Below are 16,493 nucleotides of genomic sequence, written 5' to 3' on the forward strand. Positions count from 1 at the left end.
GCAGGGTAATGGCAGCATTTCCCTAATTGTTATTTTTAAAGGAATGTAATAGTCTCTCTGAGGAAATGAATTATCCATCTTATATTCTTTTTCTATTGTTTGTCTTGTTAATTTTGCTTCCTCCTTGGTTCACAAACAGCAGCTCAGAAACTTTTAAGTTTGCAAGCAGAGAAAAGGGGCAAAACCAAGTTTAGAATCGACATCAGTCTGATCCTTCAGCCACATCTGAAATGAAACCACTTAAAGTGACCTCTCCAGCTTTCAGGGTGCTGATAGCCACTTGGATTTTGGTCTGTTGAATAGTAAACACACTCCCCCAAAGCTACCTACCCTTTGTTAAAATCGGAATTTGCCTGTAGACTCAGCGGATTCATTCTGCAAGCATTCACTCGGCGCTTGCAGAGAAACAGTACTGGGCGCAGGTGCAAAGACGACCTCGACTCAGTGCCTTCAAAAGGCTTGTTGTGTCCAGGCGGGGAGGCAGACACGAACTCACTGAGCTGTATTACAAGGGGCGAAGGCTGCGTCCAGGCGAACCCAGGAGCTGCAGGCCAGTACCAAACCCTGGCAATTTAACAGGTGAAGAGGGAAAGATCTGGGGCTGCTGCTAACTCCTGTCTCCAAAGCTTCCCCCCAGGAAGGAACTCAGTTTTTCCCCCCAGGAAGGAACTTCACAAGAGAGAAGTGGAACTACTAGGAGCTTTTGGACTGTGTATTTTAACGCGCAAGAGGGAATTGATTTGACTTCCCACTTTTCCAGCCACAGGCGCAGCGTGAGCCCCGCAGTGAGAAAGTGCAGTTGACTCGGCGTGACTCCCGGCTCCAGCGCAGAGGCCCGCGGGCACCGGAGACGCAAAGGGTACGGGAGCTCCAACTCTTCTTGGCAGGAGCGGGCCGGGACGGTACCGGGCGGGCTAGGCGATCCTGGGGCCGGGAGAGTGGGACCTGCCGATGCCTGGGGAGCAGGCACGTGTCCGATGCCACCTCCCCCCCACCCTCCCCTTCACCCCCCTCCCCCCGGCCTGGTGACGCCCCCCGCGGTCCCAGTCTCGGGCTCCTGGTGCGCTTCGCCCCGGACGATTTTCCGGTCTCAGGGGCCGAGGAACAACCAGGAACTCGGGCTCAGTCTCCACCCTGAAGGGGGGCGGGTCCGCTCGGAATAAGACCGGCTGCCCAGCCCCGACGAGGGTGTGACCTCCGCAGCCACTGAGGACAGGCGAAGCCCCGTCCCGTCTCGGCAAGATCGGTAAGGGGACCCCGGGCCGGGGGTCCTGCGCTCCGGGAAGGGGCGCGGCAGCCCTGAGCGCCTCGCGGGGACGCCGGGCCTGCGCCGCGCCCAGGAGGGGGTTCCCGTCGCCGGCAAGTGGGCGGGCGGCCCGGGCGGCGCTGGGTGGAGCGGGAGGCCGCGGGCCCGGCCCCGCTCCCCGGGGACAAGCCTTTACCCAGAAGGACCCCCGGAGCAGGTTAGACCGCTCTGGACTCGTCAGAGGCCGAAGCTGTTACTTACTGAGTTCATGCGCCCAGCACCGGGCCGGGTTTGGGCATTAAAAACAAAGGACTGAGTTCATATTCCCTGGAGCTGACTCAGTCTCACACCCAAGTTTTACTTTTTAATTCTTTCCTTGATCCTTTTAAGAAACTTTCTCCTACTTTCTCACCTTTTCTCTCCTTGTGTATCTAATGCCCTCAGCACAATGCCTGGCACATAGGACTCTGTAACTATTATTATTATTGAATCTGTTGTTATTATTAGATAATTATTATTGTTATATAATCTGCCAGAGGTTCAGTTTCACTCTTTTGTCGTGGCTTTGACCAGGTGGAGACTTGAGGACCAACTGTCTTCCCAACATTTGTGGGAAGATTGGATGGGACCCCCTCCTCTAAATGATCCATCCCATTGCCCATCAATGCTAGAAACCCACCTCCTCCTTCCATTGCAAGTAACTCTATTGATAGCCAAGCCAGGGACTTCTCAGATGGCAGACAGGTGGGAGAGCAAGCCGGAGAGGAAGGGGACAGGATTTAGAAAATGGGTAACCATGGCCACCCAAGACTGGCTTACTTCCCAAAGCCCTGAATGGCCAAGGCCAGCTCCCCTACATTCATCTTAGGCCAGATTTCTATTGCTTTGGGCACATACATACATACACACACACATAGACACAAGCATGCACAAACACACAACTACTGAATCAACGGTGTCAATGAATTTCCCTCCTAGATGTTCTTGCCTTCCTTAGGGATAATTTCCCTCTGAAAGCGATTTCAAGCACAGTCAAGTGGGACCACACCAGCTCTCAGCATCTGAAGACTGAGCCTCCTGGTCATACCCACACTCCTGTCTTGTCGCTCGTTGCTATGTGCCCAAAGCAATAGAAATCTGGCCTAAGATGAATGTAGGCGATCTGGCCTTGGCCATTCAGGGCTTTGGGAAGTGAGCCGGCTATGGTTACCCATTTTCTAAATCCCGTTTATTTGCTTATGTCTGGTCACTCATTTGTTTTCCTCATCCTGCTCATCTGCTTGTAGACTAAACCTGCTCCTCTCCAAGAGAGATGGAGGTGAATGACAGGCCCTGGGGATGGTAAACGGTATGCCAGGGATCACCTAAAGTTTCAGAATAAATAAGGTGTGTGTGGGGGGGGGGGGGGTATTTTCTTTGGGTGTCAATTTTACCCAAATATTTAAGGCTAAAAAAATTTTTTTTATACAACCACAAATAAATTTTGGAGTAGAATTCAAAGTTTAGATACCTTTTTACTATAAAACAAGAAACTTCAAAATATTTTTGCATAGGCTTTGGGCTGTGGTTTAGCCCAAATCTAGCCCTTGACTGTTTGCTTTCACTGCAATTAGGGCTACTTATGAAGGCAGTTTGATAGGTGCTCCATTGTCTTTCCTAGAGGGACTTTGAATAACAGTTACCCTAGGTTACTCATTTTAGTCTTTATTACAGCCTGAGGTGGGGTTATTAACCTGGTTTTACAGATGAGGATCCCGAGGCTCCAAGTCGTGGTCCTTGGTCAGGGTCAGGCTACTGGAAACCGATTTAGTCTCTGTCCCACTGTGGCTCCATCAGTGCTTGGTTCATAGTGATTTGAGGTTTGGATTTGTGGCTTCCTGGCTTATTAACTAAATCTTGAGCAAATATCTTTCTCTTCCTCTTTAACTTACCTTTTGCCAACCATATCTTGAAATATGGTTAAAAGAACTAGAGCTGTTTCCACTAGAGTGGGTAGACTGAGGGGGTGTGGGGACACATGTTAATAGCCCTCCATGCTTGAGGGGCTTGGCATGTGGATGAGGAAATCAACTCACTCTGTGTGGCACTGGCAGAGCTGGGTAGGCGTTTTTGGGATGGTAGCTTCTGGTTAAATTTAAGGAAGTGAAACCCATAGGCTGGGTGGGCTTGGAGTTGGTGAGAAGTCTCTCACCAGAGGTGTCTAGGCAGAGGTAGTCACAGGCCCTTTCTGATGGAGCTGTGAAGGGTAGAAGGCTAACCTAAGACGACTTCTAAAGCCATGGTTTCCAAGCTGCAGGGACATCCACCAGGAAGCTTGCACAATATGCAGATTTTTGCCTCTCTCCTAAAAGTTCATATCTAGTATGACAGGGTAGGACCCAGAAATCTGCCTATTTAAGAGGCTCCCTGGATAATTGTAATTCAGGTGTTTCTTGGACCTTGCTTTGATAAACTTAAGTTTTAGAAACATGCTTCTAACCATTTTATGAATATGTGTATGTTTGATAAATAAAGCATTAACGAAACCATAGGCCTGTTATTATGCTGTAAACTCTAGGTAATGTGGTAAATGCTGAAATTGGCCCCATTCTCAATGAGCAATAATCACACCTCAGATAAACCTCATTGGCTATGATATTGCCATTGCTCAAGGCTGAAATTGTCCCCATTCTCAAGCTTTTTATTATACCTCTTTATTATACCTATCACATCAAATTCACCCCATAGTTTTGCGGTGCTTAACACCTCTAGACCAATATAGATTTCCAACAAAAGTTTTTTTGCTTATTAATTAAATAAACAAAATTGAAACTGAGATGGGTTACTATATTAAGACTAATTTCCCTAAGGTAAGTAGGGCTAGGGATGTAATGTGCAATATGATAAAGATTGTTAACATTGCTCTATGATATATAAGAAAGATGTTAAGAGAGTAAATCCTGAGTTCTCTTCATGTGGAGAAAAGTGTTTTTTCTCTTCTTTTCTTTTTATTATATCTGAGATGATGGGTATTGGCAGAACCTATTGTAGTAATCATTTCACAGTATATGCAAATCAAACAAATAAAAATAAAGTTTAATTTCCCAAGGAATTTAGGATTTCTACTTAAGGCCTCTTGTTGGTTTTACGGGAGCAACTTGGTTGGTGTTCAGTTGTGTTTGAACTGGACTGAAAGTGTTTGCCATGGAAACCTGAACCACCACCTCTGAAGAATTCTTTTGAAAGGTTCAAGATGTTTGCGGTCAGGAAATTGCCATATCACTTCTTGGTCTGGACTGCTAGACATGAATACCACAATGAATCTTTTATCCATAATCAGCAGCAGAGATAAATTGCAGCTAAATGCCAGAATGTAAATTACTCTGGAAAAGACCTTTAACTTTCTGCCTCAACACCATTAACCCTTTAAGGCCTAGACATAAGGCAGCATGAGTAGCCTGACTTGTCACAGAGCAGAGTCCCCATGAATGGCCTAATAATCACTGTGGATTCAAAACTCTGGTTTCACCTTTCCACTTCTAAGAAAAGGAAATAGTAAGTTATTATCAGAAAGTAATGTAGAGGGGCCCTGTGGTGAGTGGGAGCAAGATTCCTCATTTATGTGTACTTGAGCCATCTTCCTTGGAGGAGGCCCATTATAGATACAAGCCCAGTGGTAAAAATCAGCCTCAAGCATCCTCCCTCTCACTCCTCCAGGGAGCTCAGGAAAGCATTTCCTGGGCCCTGCTTAGCTTCAGCGTCTGCTACAGTTGTTTTTTGATGCTGTACAAGGACTTGTTGACTCAGTGGTTCTTATCCTTGTTAGAGTCACAGACCCCTTTGAGACTCTGATTAAAGCCATAAATACTGTCTCGAGAAAAACACACATTTGACATTTTTCATACAGTTTCAAGGGGTTTACAGACACCCTTCAAAACCCAGTCATGGACACCTAGCAGGTATATAGACATTAACTTAAGAATTGCCCTGGATTGTCCAGTCTGTGGGCTGCAATATTGATGGCTGCCACCCTCATGACATCAACAGATCAACAGCAGTGCAGTGGAATACCCAGCTAGTTAAGAAATACAAAGGAGCCCTGGGTAGTGTTGCTCAGTGATTAGAACACCAGCCCACACATCAAAGGGTTGTGGGTTCAATTCCCAATCAAGGGCACATACCTGGGTTGCAGGTTCGATCCCCTGCCCCGGTCAGGGCACATGCAGGAGGCAACCAATCAATGTGTCTCACATTGATGTTTCTCTCTCTCTCTCTCCCCCTCTCTCTCCCTCCCTTCAATTCTCTCTAAAAATCAATGGAAAAAAATATCCTCGGGTGATGATTAACAACAACAGCAACAACAACATCAAAACTATAAAGGAAGATATTTCAATTAAAGATTATTAGATATGGGCGTTTTGGCTAAGATCATTTGATAACCAAATAAATAAATAAATAAATAAATAAATAAATAAATAAAATAAAAGCTCTGAAATTGGGCAATGTTTGTAAAAAAAATGCATTTACCTTTGTTCTAGCAATTTGAACTCTAGGAATTTATTCAAAAGATGTACTTGGGCATGTGTATAGAGACATATGTACAAGGGTATATGCATTGCAGCCTCTTTTGTAGCAATAAAAGGTTATACTAGTAAATGGCCCAAATGTCTATCAGTAAGAGACAGATTAAATTATGGACTATCCATGCAGAGCAATATTATGCAGCTCTTAAAAAGTAATACAGATTGCCCTGGCTGGGTGGCTCAGTTGGTTGGAGTGTTGTCCTGTACACCAAAGGATTGTGGGTTTGATTCCTGGTCAGGGCACATACCTAGGTTGTGGGTTCAATCCTCGATCAGGGCACATACAGGAGATAACTGATTGATGTTTTTCTTTCACATGGATATTTCTTTCTCTCTCCCTTCCTCTTTCTCTCTAAAAAAACATATCCTTGGGTGAGGCTTTAAAAAAAAGTAATGCAGATTTATAGAAATAGATATAAGATAATATCAAAGATACTTTTTTTCTTAAAAAAGCAAAATATAGGTTTTCATGGTAAGCTACCATTTCTGTAGATAAGAATGACAGAGGCCATCTATATTCTTATATACTTGTTAATACAGTAACTACTTCTGAAAGATTACACAGGAAAAGAGTTACCAATAGCACCTGCCCATTTTAACATTGTAAAGAAGAAGAATGAGCCGAAACTGGTTTGGCTCAGTGGATAGAGCGTCGGTCTGCAGACTGAAGGGTCCCAGGTTCGATTCCGGTCAAGGGCATGTACATTGGTTGCGGGCCCATCCCTGGTGGGGGGTGTGCAGGAGGCAGCTGGTCGATGTTTCTCTCTCATCGATGTTTCTAGCTCTCTATCCCTCTCCCTTCCTCTCTGTAAAAAATCAATAAAATATTTTTTTTAAAAAAAGAAGAAGAATGAAACAGAGAGGAAGAATGTATAATTATCAAATTTTCCACCTTCAAAATTAATGTGTGATCATATACGTTCTCATTTGAATACAAAGAGCCAACATGCAGTTATGCTTCAGCATCCACTCTACCACTACACACTCCATCTGCCTTTCGTTAATTTCAATTCCTCTCATCTTCTGACTTATGTCAGTCCTAGTGTTTTTGGTTTTGTCCTGAGTTTCTTCCTTTGTCTTCCCATACCTTCATGGGATTTTTTAAAAATATATTTGTATTGATTTTAAAGAGAGAGTAAGGGAGAGGGAGAGAGAGATAGAAACATCGATCGGCTGCCTTCTGCACGCTCCCACCAGGGACAGAGCCCGCAACCTGCGCTTGTGCCCAGACAGGGAATCGAACTGTCACCCTCTTGGTGCAAAGAAGGACGCTCAATCCAGTGAGTCACACTGGCCAGGCCTTCATGAGGTTTTTAATGAGAATTTGGGAGAGGCTTTGTCAGAAATAGCAAGTTCCTTATGTGAATCAGAAATCCCCTGTGGAAGATTTTTACCAGTTCTGTTTTTGTATTCTTCTGCCAGGGTCAACTTGGATTCTGGAAAGATTTGGAAATGGAGCCTTGCCCTGGCCCACTGAAGGAGTGGCTGCACCAGGGCAGGGGGAGTCGCCCACAAAGCTAGAAGATTTGTAGAGCATAGGAGGCATCAGAAAAAAAGGGAACACTTGAGAGCAGAGTTTATTCTTAGCTCACTCCCAGATCTCTAAGGCTGCCCTGGCCAACTGAAGGAAAACCTATGAAGGAAAATTCAGCTGCTTTTCCTATCCACCTGGGCAGTGTTTGCGTCCCTTGGGGGCAAACAGAAGTGGTGTTGGTAGGGAAATGACTGGCCTGCATAATACCTGTTTTCTTACCTACAGGCAAATAAGACCTAGCAGGACAACAGGAAGCCTGGCTGCATGTCTGCCTTTCTCACTGACTCACTGCAGATCCCTTCCCTCCTGTACAGTAGCTCCCCTTATACACGGGGATACGTTCCAAGAACCCCAGAGATGCTTAAAACTGCAGATAGTACTGAATCTGATGTATACCGGGTTTTCCTATACAGACATACCTATTATAAGGTTTCATTTGTAAATTAGAAACAGTAAGCGATTAATAGCAATGACTAATAATAAAATAGATCAATTATAAGAACATACTGTAATAAAATCAATTATAACATACTGAATGTGCTCTCTCTGTCTCTCGCTTTCTCTCTGTCTCTGATAACCAAGATAGCAACTAAGTGACTAACAGGCAGGTAGTGTATACAGCATGGATATTGCTGGACATAGGGGTGAGTCCCGTCCTGGGTGGAACAGAATGGGACAGTGCGAGATTTCATCATGCTACTCATAACAGCACGAAATTTAAAACTTATTAATTGTTTATTTCTGGAATTTTCCAGTCAGTATTTTTGGACTGTGGTTGACCATGGGTAATTGAAACCACAGAAAGTGAAACCGCGGATAAGGGAAGACGACTATACTTGAGTTTTCTCTTTGGTTCTAGTATGTCTTTTCCCTTTCTGCATCACAAGGATTTTGTAAATAAAGATGTGGTGGATTTTAGTTTCTTTGGAAAAGTTTAAAAGAGAAAAGACTAGATGTTAAATTCAAGGTTCTGTTTTTTCTGATGAGAAAATTATTTGAATACAAAGAGCCAACATGCTTCAGCATCCATTCTACCACCATGGTATCTACCTCAACACCTCTTGGCTGGTTTGGGGGTGAGTAGGGTCACTAATAGGTCCACCTCACAGTTCCTTAACTCAGGTGTTCCATCTAAGGCGCTCCTCTTGTTTTATCCCTAAGGCTTCTGATTTCTGAGACAAGAGAAGCTATCAACCTTGGGATTTGAGCCTCAGGATATGGTAGCCTGTAGTTTGTGACTCATAGGGACAGGCCAGAGGTGACGCAAGTGCAGTTGGACCTATGAGAGTTCCTGGGAATAGAACAGACAAGAACTGGAGATCAATGCCAGCAGCTTGTGATCAACTGTGTTCCCTGCATTAAATTCTTACTTGCCTAGAGTAATTTACTTATGGTATTTCTGAAGAAGGAACGTGGAATTTAAGTGACCCTTGATTCTAAAATAACTCTGGAAATGAGTCAGGAAACAAGAGGAAAGCCTAAGTATGCTGGACATTTATTTTTTCTTTGAATATTTGTTATACCTGAGGACATATGATTTTACCCAGGATGCTGTGCAAAAGATATTTGGAATTTTAGATTCTCCACTGAGTTGGATTTTTACCTTAGAGTGGAGATTGCTAAATGAAGGATAACAGCAGCATGCTTCCCCTGAGAGGCCACTGTCACTCTACAAAGCTGAGACCTTGGCCTCTTTTTATTGAGGCATAATTCACATGCAATAAAATGCACATATTGTTAGTAGTTAGTTTGATGAGCATTTTTTTTAAAGGAGTTCACATTTTTTAAATTACTTTTATAAATTTCAGTAAAATACATATAAGATTTACCACATTAACTATTTTAAAGTGTACAGTTCTTAAGTATTAGGTGTACAGTTAATTATTTTTAAGTACATTTACATTGTTGTGCAATCATCACCAACATCCATCCACAGAACTCTTTCATCTTACGAAATGGAAACTCTACCTGTTAAACTATATAACTCCATATTAGCCCCTTCTTCCATCCCCTGCCACTGCCATTCTACTTTCTGTTTTATGAATTTGGCTACTCTAAGAATCTCACTTAGCATCATGTCCTCAAGGTTCATCCATGTTGTAGCATGTGTCAAATTTCCTTCCTTGCCCAGCTGGTGTTGCTCAGTGGTTGAGCATTGACCTATGAACCAGAAGGTCAGAGTTTGATTCCCTGTCAGGGCACATGCCAGGGTTTGCAGGCTTGATACCCAGTAGGAGGCATGCAGGAGGCAGCCGATGATCAATGATTCCCTCTCATCATTGATGTTTCTCTCTTTTCCTCTGTCTGAAATCAATAAAAATATATATTTTTAAATTCCTTCCTTTTTAAGGCTGACTAATATATCAATGTATGTATGTACCACATTTTTTTTATCCGTTAATTCGTCAATTGACACATGGGTTGCTTCCATCCTTTGGCTATTGCAAATAAGGCTGCTGTGAACATGGGTGTGTAGATATTTCTGAGCCCAAGAAGTGGAATTGCTGGATCATATAGTAATTATTCTGTTTTTACATTTTTTAAAAGAATTTTTTCCAAAAGAATTTTTATTGACTTTGAGAGAGAGAGGAAGAGGGAGGGAGGGAGGGAGGGAGAGAGGGAGGGAGGGAGGGAGGGAGGGAGGGAGGGAGGGAGGGAGAGAGAGAGAGAGAGAGAGAGAGAGAGAGAGAGAGAGACATCAATGTGAAAGTGAAACATTGATCGACTGCGTCCTGCATGCCCTCTACCAGGGATCAAGCCAAAACCGAGCATGTGCCCTGACTGGGAAAGGAACTGGCAACCTTTCAGTGCATGGGGCGATGCCCAACCAACTGAGCCGCATTGGCCAGGTCTATTTTTAACTTTTTGAGGAACCACCATGCTGTTTTCCACAGTGGCTGTACCATTTTATACGTGGGTTCCAGTTTTTCCACATCTTCACTAACATTTATTTTCTGTTTTGTTTTATAGAAACCATCCTAATAGGTGTGAGGTGAGTTTTGACAAATGTATACATCTGAATACTACTACCCCAATCAAGATAAGGAACATTTCTATTACTCCCTAAAGTTCCTTCTCTCATGCTCCTCTGTAGTTAGTATCCCCTCTGCCTCACCACCACCCCCAATCCCTGGCCCCAGGCAACCATTTTTGTGCTTTATAGCAGTATATATAAGCTTTTTTTAAATATATTTTTTATTGATTTCGGAGAGGAAAAGAGAGGGAGAGAGAGAGAAATAGAAACATCAGTGATGAGAGAGAACCATTGATCGGCTGCCTCCTACATGCCCCACACTAGAGATCGAGTTTGTGCCCTCACTGGGAATTGAACCTCGATCTCCTGGTTCATAGGTCGATGCTCAACCACTGAACCATGCCAGCCAGGCAGTATAAATAAGCTTTGCTTGTTCTAGAATTTCATATAAAACTTTGTTTGGCTTCATTTATTCAGAATAATGTTTATTTATCAATATTGTCTCTTATGGCTAGTACTTTTTTGTGTCTTCAGAAATCCTTGCCTACTTCAAGCTAGAGAATACAATAAGCCCCAGTGCGACTGGCGTAATCGAAACTATGCTAATGTTTCTTTAGTGAATACCATGGGGCTCAGAAACAAGGTGCGAGGAGGAGACTGTGGGTAGAGCTGGAAAGGGCTGTAGGGAACCTTCTTGGAGACCAGGCCTTCAGGAAGCCCAAGGAGCCAAGGTGATTAAAACTGGTCCTGCAGCTTCATGAGCAGCTAGTTCAGTTAGTCAGCAAGCATTTCTTGCAGGTGCACTGTGTGTGAGGTCCTGTTAAGAACTCGAAGTGGGGCCCTTGCTGGTTTGGCTCATTGGTTAGTGCGTTGGCCCTCAGGCTGTAGGGTTAAGGGTTTGGTTCAGGTTCAGTCCCGGTCAAGAATGCATACTTCAGACCTAGCCGGTTTGGCTCAGTGGATAGAGCATCGGCCTGTGGACTGAAGGGTCCCTGGTTCGATTCCGTCCAAGGGCACATACCAATACCTCGGTTGCAGGCTGGATCCCTGGCCGTGGTCAGGGCACATGTGGAAGGCAACCAATCGATGTGTCTCTCTCACATTGATGTTTCTCTCTCTGTGTCTCTCCCCCCTCCCTTCTACTCTCTCTAAAAATCATTGGAAAAATATCCTTGGGGGAGGATTAACAAAAATAATAAATAAATAAGAAAAAAAAAGAATGCATACTTCAGTTGCAGGGTTCTCCCCAGTCCTGGTCCGGGCATGTGTGGGAGGCAGCCAATTGGTGTGTTTCTTTCACATCAGGGTTTCTCTGTCTCTCCCCCTCCCTTCCACTCTCTCTGGGAACTAATGGGGGAAAAATGTCCTTGGTTGAGGATTAACAACAACAACAAAAAAGAATTAGAAGCAGGAAAGTTGGGGGCCCAGGATGGGCATCTGGTGAGCAGAGTCCAGGAAAGTGTGGTCTTAGAATTTAGACAACTGTGAGGACAATGATTTTACCAGAGGACACACACACACACACACACACACACACACACACACACACACACAGAATTGCTTATTGATTTGGTGGCCAAAAGGGAAATCTGGTTTGACTTGCTGGTAGATGTGAAAGCTTGAACTCTGTACACCACAGATGTTTTTAATATGGGTCGAGTTGATAACCCCCACCTTAGCTCACTGAACAGCTCACTAGAATATAAAGATAATGGGAAATACTTGGAGAGCAGAGTAATAAAAAGAATAGCTAATGTTTGTTGAGTACATAATGTGTGCACCTTTCTGATATAGTAATTTGATTAATCTTTGCAACAGCCCTATAAAGTATTGCTATTAATTCCATGTGACCAATGAGGAAATGAGGTACAGAGAAATAACTTGCCCCAATCATACAGCTAGGAAGTGGGTATGGGAGGTTTATAAACCCAAGTGAATGGGCTCTGGACTCCAGCCACTCTGTTAGGATGGTGTGGTCTTTGAAGGAGGAGGTCCTGCCTGAATGGCCATCATGGAAAATTAGCAAGTAGGCTGTGAAGTTGGGTCCACCAACTCAGATCAGGACCTTCGCATAGCTGTTTCTCATCAGAAGGATGGCATGGATGCTCCCATCTTAGTGGGCACTAGTGCTGTTCACGATGCCAGCACCTGCCAGACCTCGGGTCCGATGAATGAACCCAGCACGTTATTACCATGCACATTACCCAGAAAGTGGTCTCGGGGCAGTTTTCTGTCTATAGAATGAAGGGGTGGGCTAGACACTCTCTCAAGTCTTCCCTTCCTGATAATCCAGCACTGGCAGAAATGATCTCTTTAAGGGGGCAAGCATTTCCTCCACCCCTCCCAATTTCTACTCCCGCTTTCTTTGTGTACTTACATCTCAGCCTTGGAATTGCTTTCTCACCTGTGATTAGCTTAACATTTTGATCTTATTCTTATTGGAAAGGGGACCTGGCCCTGAACAGGTCTGCCTAGGGACAGCCAATAGTGTCGTACAGGACAAATTTCACAAGGTGAGTCCAGGTGAATTTTATTTTTTTAAAATATATTTTTATTGATTTCAGAGAGGAAGGGAGAGAGAGAGAGAGAGAGATAGAAACATCAATGATGAGAGAGACTCATTGATCAGCTGCCTCTGCACACCTCCTACTGGGGATCAAGCCCGCAGTCTGAGCTTGTGCCCTTCACCGAAATTGAACCCGGGACCCTTCAGTCCGCAGGCTGACGCTCTATCCACTGAGCCAAACCAGCTGGGGCAAGGCCAGGTGAATTTTAGAGGATGTTTATTAAAGCTGGAGACAGTAAAACAAGAAAGGAAGACTAGGGAAATGAGCCTAGGCTGGTCTGCTTTGGCTCACTAGGAAGTCAGAGAAAAGCGGGGTGGGGTGGGTGCGGTTTGAGGACAGGTTCAGGGTTTGTCTGGGACGAACGGCTGCTGCCCATTGCTGACCTGGTTGCTAGCCTCAGAGTTTAGGAGATGCAAGTCCGTGGGGGAAGAAGGCAGGGGAGGCACGGGCGGGTGTGCTCCTGGGAAGGAGAAGGCTCGCAGAGTCCTTTGTCTGAGGCTTTTATCTCTCTCTTGCAGGCAGGAATCTTAGGGGAGTTCTCAGGGGAGGGTTTCAACAGAGTATTTATCCGTTTTCTAGGTGTGCTCCTTCAGGGTGGTGGTCTTCACTGACTGATCAGTGTCAGGACAGGGGGTCATTAGTCATTGCAGCAGGTACTGCTGTCGCCCACTTGGTTTGCTGCTTTTCTGGATCTGGACTTGAGATACTACTGAGGCCTCCTGTTTCTAGGGAGGTGACCTTCAGTGTCTGCTGTCAATTGCTCTGTCGGTTGGTTCAGTTATCTGTCTCAGTTTCCCTATTCCACTTGTCCTGGCTTACTGGCATGCCTCATTGTCAACTCCGTGATCAAAAGAACAGTTGTGTTTTAAGTCTAAAGGGGCATTGCCTCTAGCAGCATAAGCAACTGCCACCGAGGGCTCGAGAAAACATGTCATAGCTGCGCCGAACCCATAGCTTTGAATGAAAGCCTGTAATGTTTTTGGTTCAGAGCAAAAGCTAGAAGAGCTATTTCTGGCATTTCTTTTTTTTTCACTTGCTACTGATGCATACTGGATAATATTATTATTGTATTAATGTGGCTAGCACTAGGATAAACATAATCAAAAGGGTTGTTATTCCTAAACTCCTTTGATACTAGCTGCAGAGCACAGAGCAAATAATACAAGACTGGCTTTCCTGATGCTGAGCCACTAAGCAGTGGCCGGGCCTGTCCTGTGGAGGAGTGAGCCCCATGACCAGAGGGAGAATGACTGAAGGCTGGGAGATGACCATTCAGAAAGGCTGTAGAGAGAACTTCCTTGCAGTGGGAAGGAAGTTCGACAGAGTCATCCCAACAGCCTCCAGAAGATTATTCCGTATGCCTTTTCGGTTCAAGAATAGCTTCTTTTTAAACAATAGGCTACTCTTGAACCGAGAAGGCATATGGGATAATTTTCTCTATGAAGGGGATACAGGTGGAAATTGAAGTGTGCCTTTTAGTGGCCAGAATGGTACCAGGCATGGACAGGCATTCAGATAATGCTTGCTGAATGAATGAACATGAAACATCAGTGAAACTATCATATCAGTCTCATGACTGTGAGCAATAATCAGCATCACCAGCATATCAGCTTCTTGTTTCAATGGTCACTGGCGTGGGAGGAGGGGAATCCAGTTTGTCTGCAGTTAAAAGTCAGAATAGTTCAAAAACACAGACACCAACAAAAAACTAGCCCGCTAGAATTCCCGAGGTCTCCAGTTCACAGATTGTATTAGGAGTCACTCAGCTAACAAAAGAAGACCAGCCCTAGCTCGTTTTGCTCAGTGGATAGAGCGTTGGCCAGCGGACTGAGTTCGATTTCAGTCAAGGGCACATACCTCGGTTGCAGGCTCCATCTCTGGGCCTGGTCGGGACCAGTGTAGGAGGCAACCAATCGATGTCTCTCTAACATCGATGTTTCTTTATCTCTCCTCTTCCCTTCCACTCTTTCTAAAAATAATCAATGGAAAAATATCCTCGGGCCCTAGCTGGTTTGGCTCAGTAGATAGAGCATGGGCCTGCGGACTGAAGAGTCCCAGGTTCGATTCTGGTCAAGGGCACATGCCCGGGTTGTGGGTTTGATCCTCAGTAGTGGGCGTGCAGGAGGCAGCCAATCGATGATTCTCATCATTGATGTTTCTATCTCTCTCTCCCTCTCCCTTCCTCTTTGAAATCAATAAAAATATATTTTAAAAAAATAAATAGAAAAATATTCTCGGGTGAGGATTACCTCCCCCCCTCCAAAAAAAAAAAGAAAAAGAAAAGAAAACCACTTGTGAAAAATTTCAAGCACTAAACTATGTAGAGAAACAAGATAGGGTAACCATCCTATCTAATAAAGACGTAATATGCAAATTGACCATAACTCTGTGACAAAGATGGCGGCACCCACAGCCAATAAGGAGGGAATATGCAAATTGACGCAACAAGGTGAGAGGCGGAAAGGCGGCTCCGACCCGGAGCGAAGGTGGTGCCGGCAGCCAGGGAAGGAAGGCCTATTCTTGCATGAATCTTCGTGCATCGGGCCTCTAGTATATTTATAAAGCTTATTAGAATATGCTTTGATTTGTGCCCTACTAGAAGTTTCTGTCTGGGGAAACTGAGGTATTATGTGAAGTAGAAAGACCTTGAGCAAGGCAGGCATTGAACAAAGAACAGTACCCAACCAACTCTCCTAACAATCGTGTAGACCACCTCAGTGCTTTTTATTTTTCTAATCTTAATGTCTCCAAAGGTTATTGAGTAGATTAGTAAGATAATGCAGAGGAGTATTTAATAGATGTTTCTTCCCTCCTTCACCCTGCCTTTTAGACAAAGGAATCATTGGAGTAGAGTAGAAACTTTAATAGAGTGCTGTGAATAAGTGGCTAAAACTTAGACAAAAGTCTGTCAATAAGTTACTTGCCAGGTGCTGGTTGGATTAGATTCTTTCCTAAGAATACTTAGGCAGGTTTCCAAATTTGTCTGCTTTGATTTAGCTCACACACTTTGTCTTTGATTAAATGTTTGACTCTTATGTCTCCAGACTCAAACCCCAGCTCTTCAAGTTCCTTTACTTTTAGAAGGATCTTAAGTACCAAGGAAAAAGAGTTGCTTTCATTTTCCTATTACATGGACAGTTTTGAAAGCCTTCGTGTTTGGGTGGGGCCCAGTCACACCCTCCACAAATCTACAGACTAGAAGTATAAATTTGTCAGCCTGTGGGTTGTAAAATGAAACCATGTACCAAAGGAAAATGGTGAATGACTCACGCACATGTGATCTTCCGGGAGGGGGAGGGATTCAGTAAGAATGTGCCACAAGGACAGCAAATCCCTTCAGAATGACTGTTCTGGTTCCCTGTTCTGGGATGTGGGTCAATGTTATGAATCTGAATGAAGGCCACCAAGTTCAGTTGGAATCTCAAAGATAGTATCGGCTACTGGGTTGAATTCATCATGTTGCCACATCCAGCAGGACGAGGGAAATTGTATTCATCAGCACATCAAGAAGGGGTCCAACTCTTAGGGACTGGTTTATATTTACAGTCTTTTTTTAAAAAATATATTTTATTGATTTTTTACAGAGAGGAAGGGAGAGGGATAGAGAGCT

General features: G+C 44.2%; 1 protein-coding gene across 3 annotated transcripts in view; it reads left to right on the top strand.

Moving 5' to 3' along the window:
* The first annotated feature begins 474 nt into the window (after window positions 1-474).
* Window positions 475-16,493, top strand: part of ANXA4 (annexin A4) — a 54,713-nt gene continuing 38,694 nt past the window's right edge. The window contains exons 1-2 of one of the 3 annotated variants that reach the window (XM_079792765.1): window positions 475-579; window positions 761-859. The gene's annotated coding sequence lies outside the window, so the exon portion shown is untranslated. Of the gene's footprint in view, window positions 580-760; window positions 860-1,128; window positions 1,247-16,493 lie in introns of those variants that run through there. The other 2 variants (XM_079792764.1, XM_079792766.1) reach the window with 2 other exon arrangements.

The sequence above is a fragment of the Cnephaeus nilssonii genome (genome assembly GCF_951640355.1).
Source record: "Cnephaeus nilssonii genome assembly, chromosome: 15".
Taxonomy (NCBI): Eukaryota; Metazoa; Chordata; class Mammalia; order Chiroptera; family Vespertilionidae; genus Cnephaeus; species Cnephaeus nilssonii.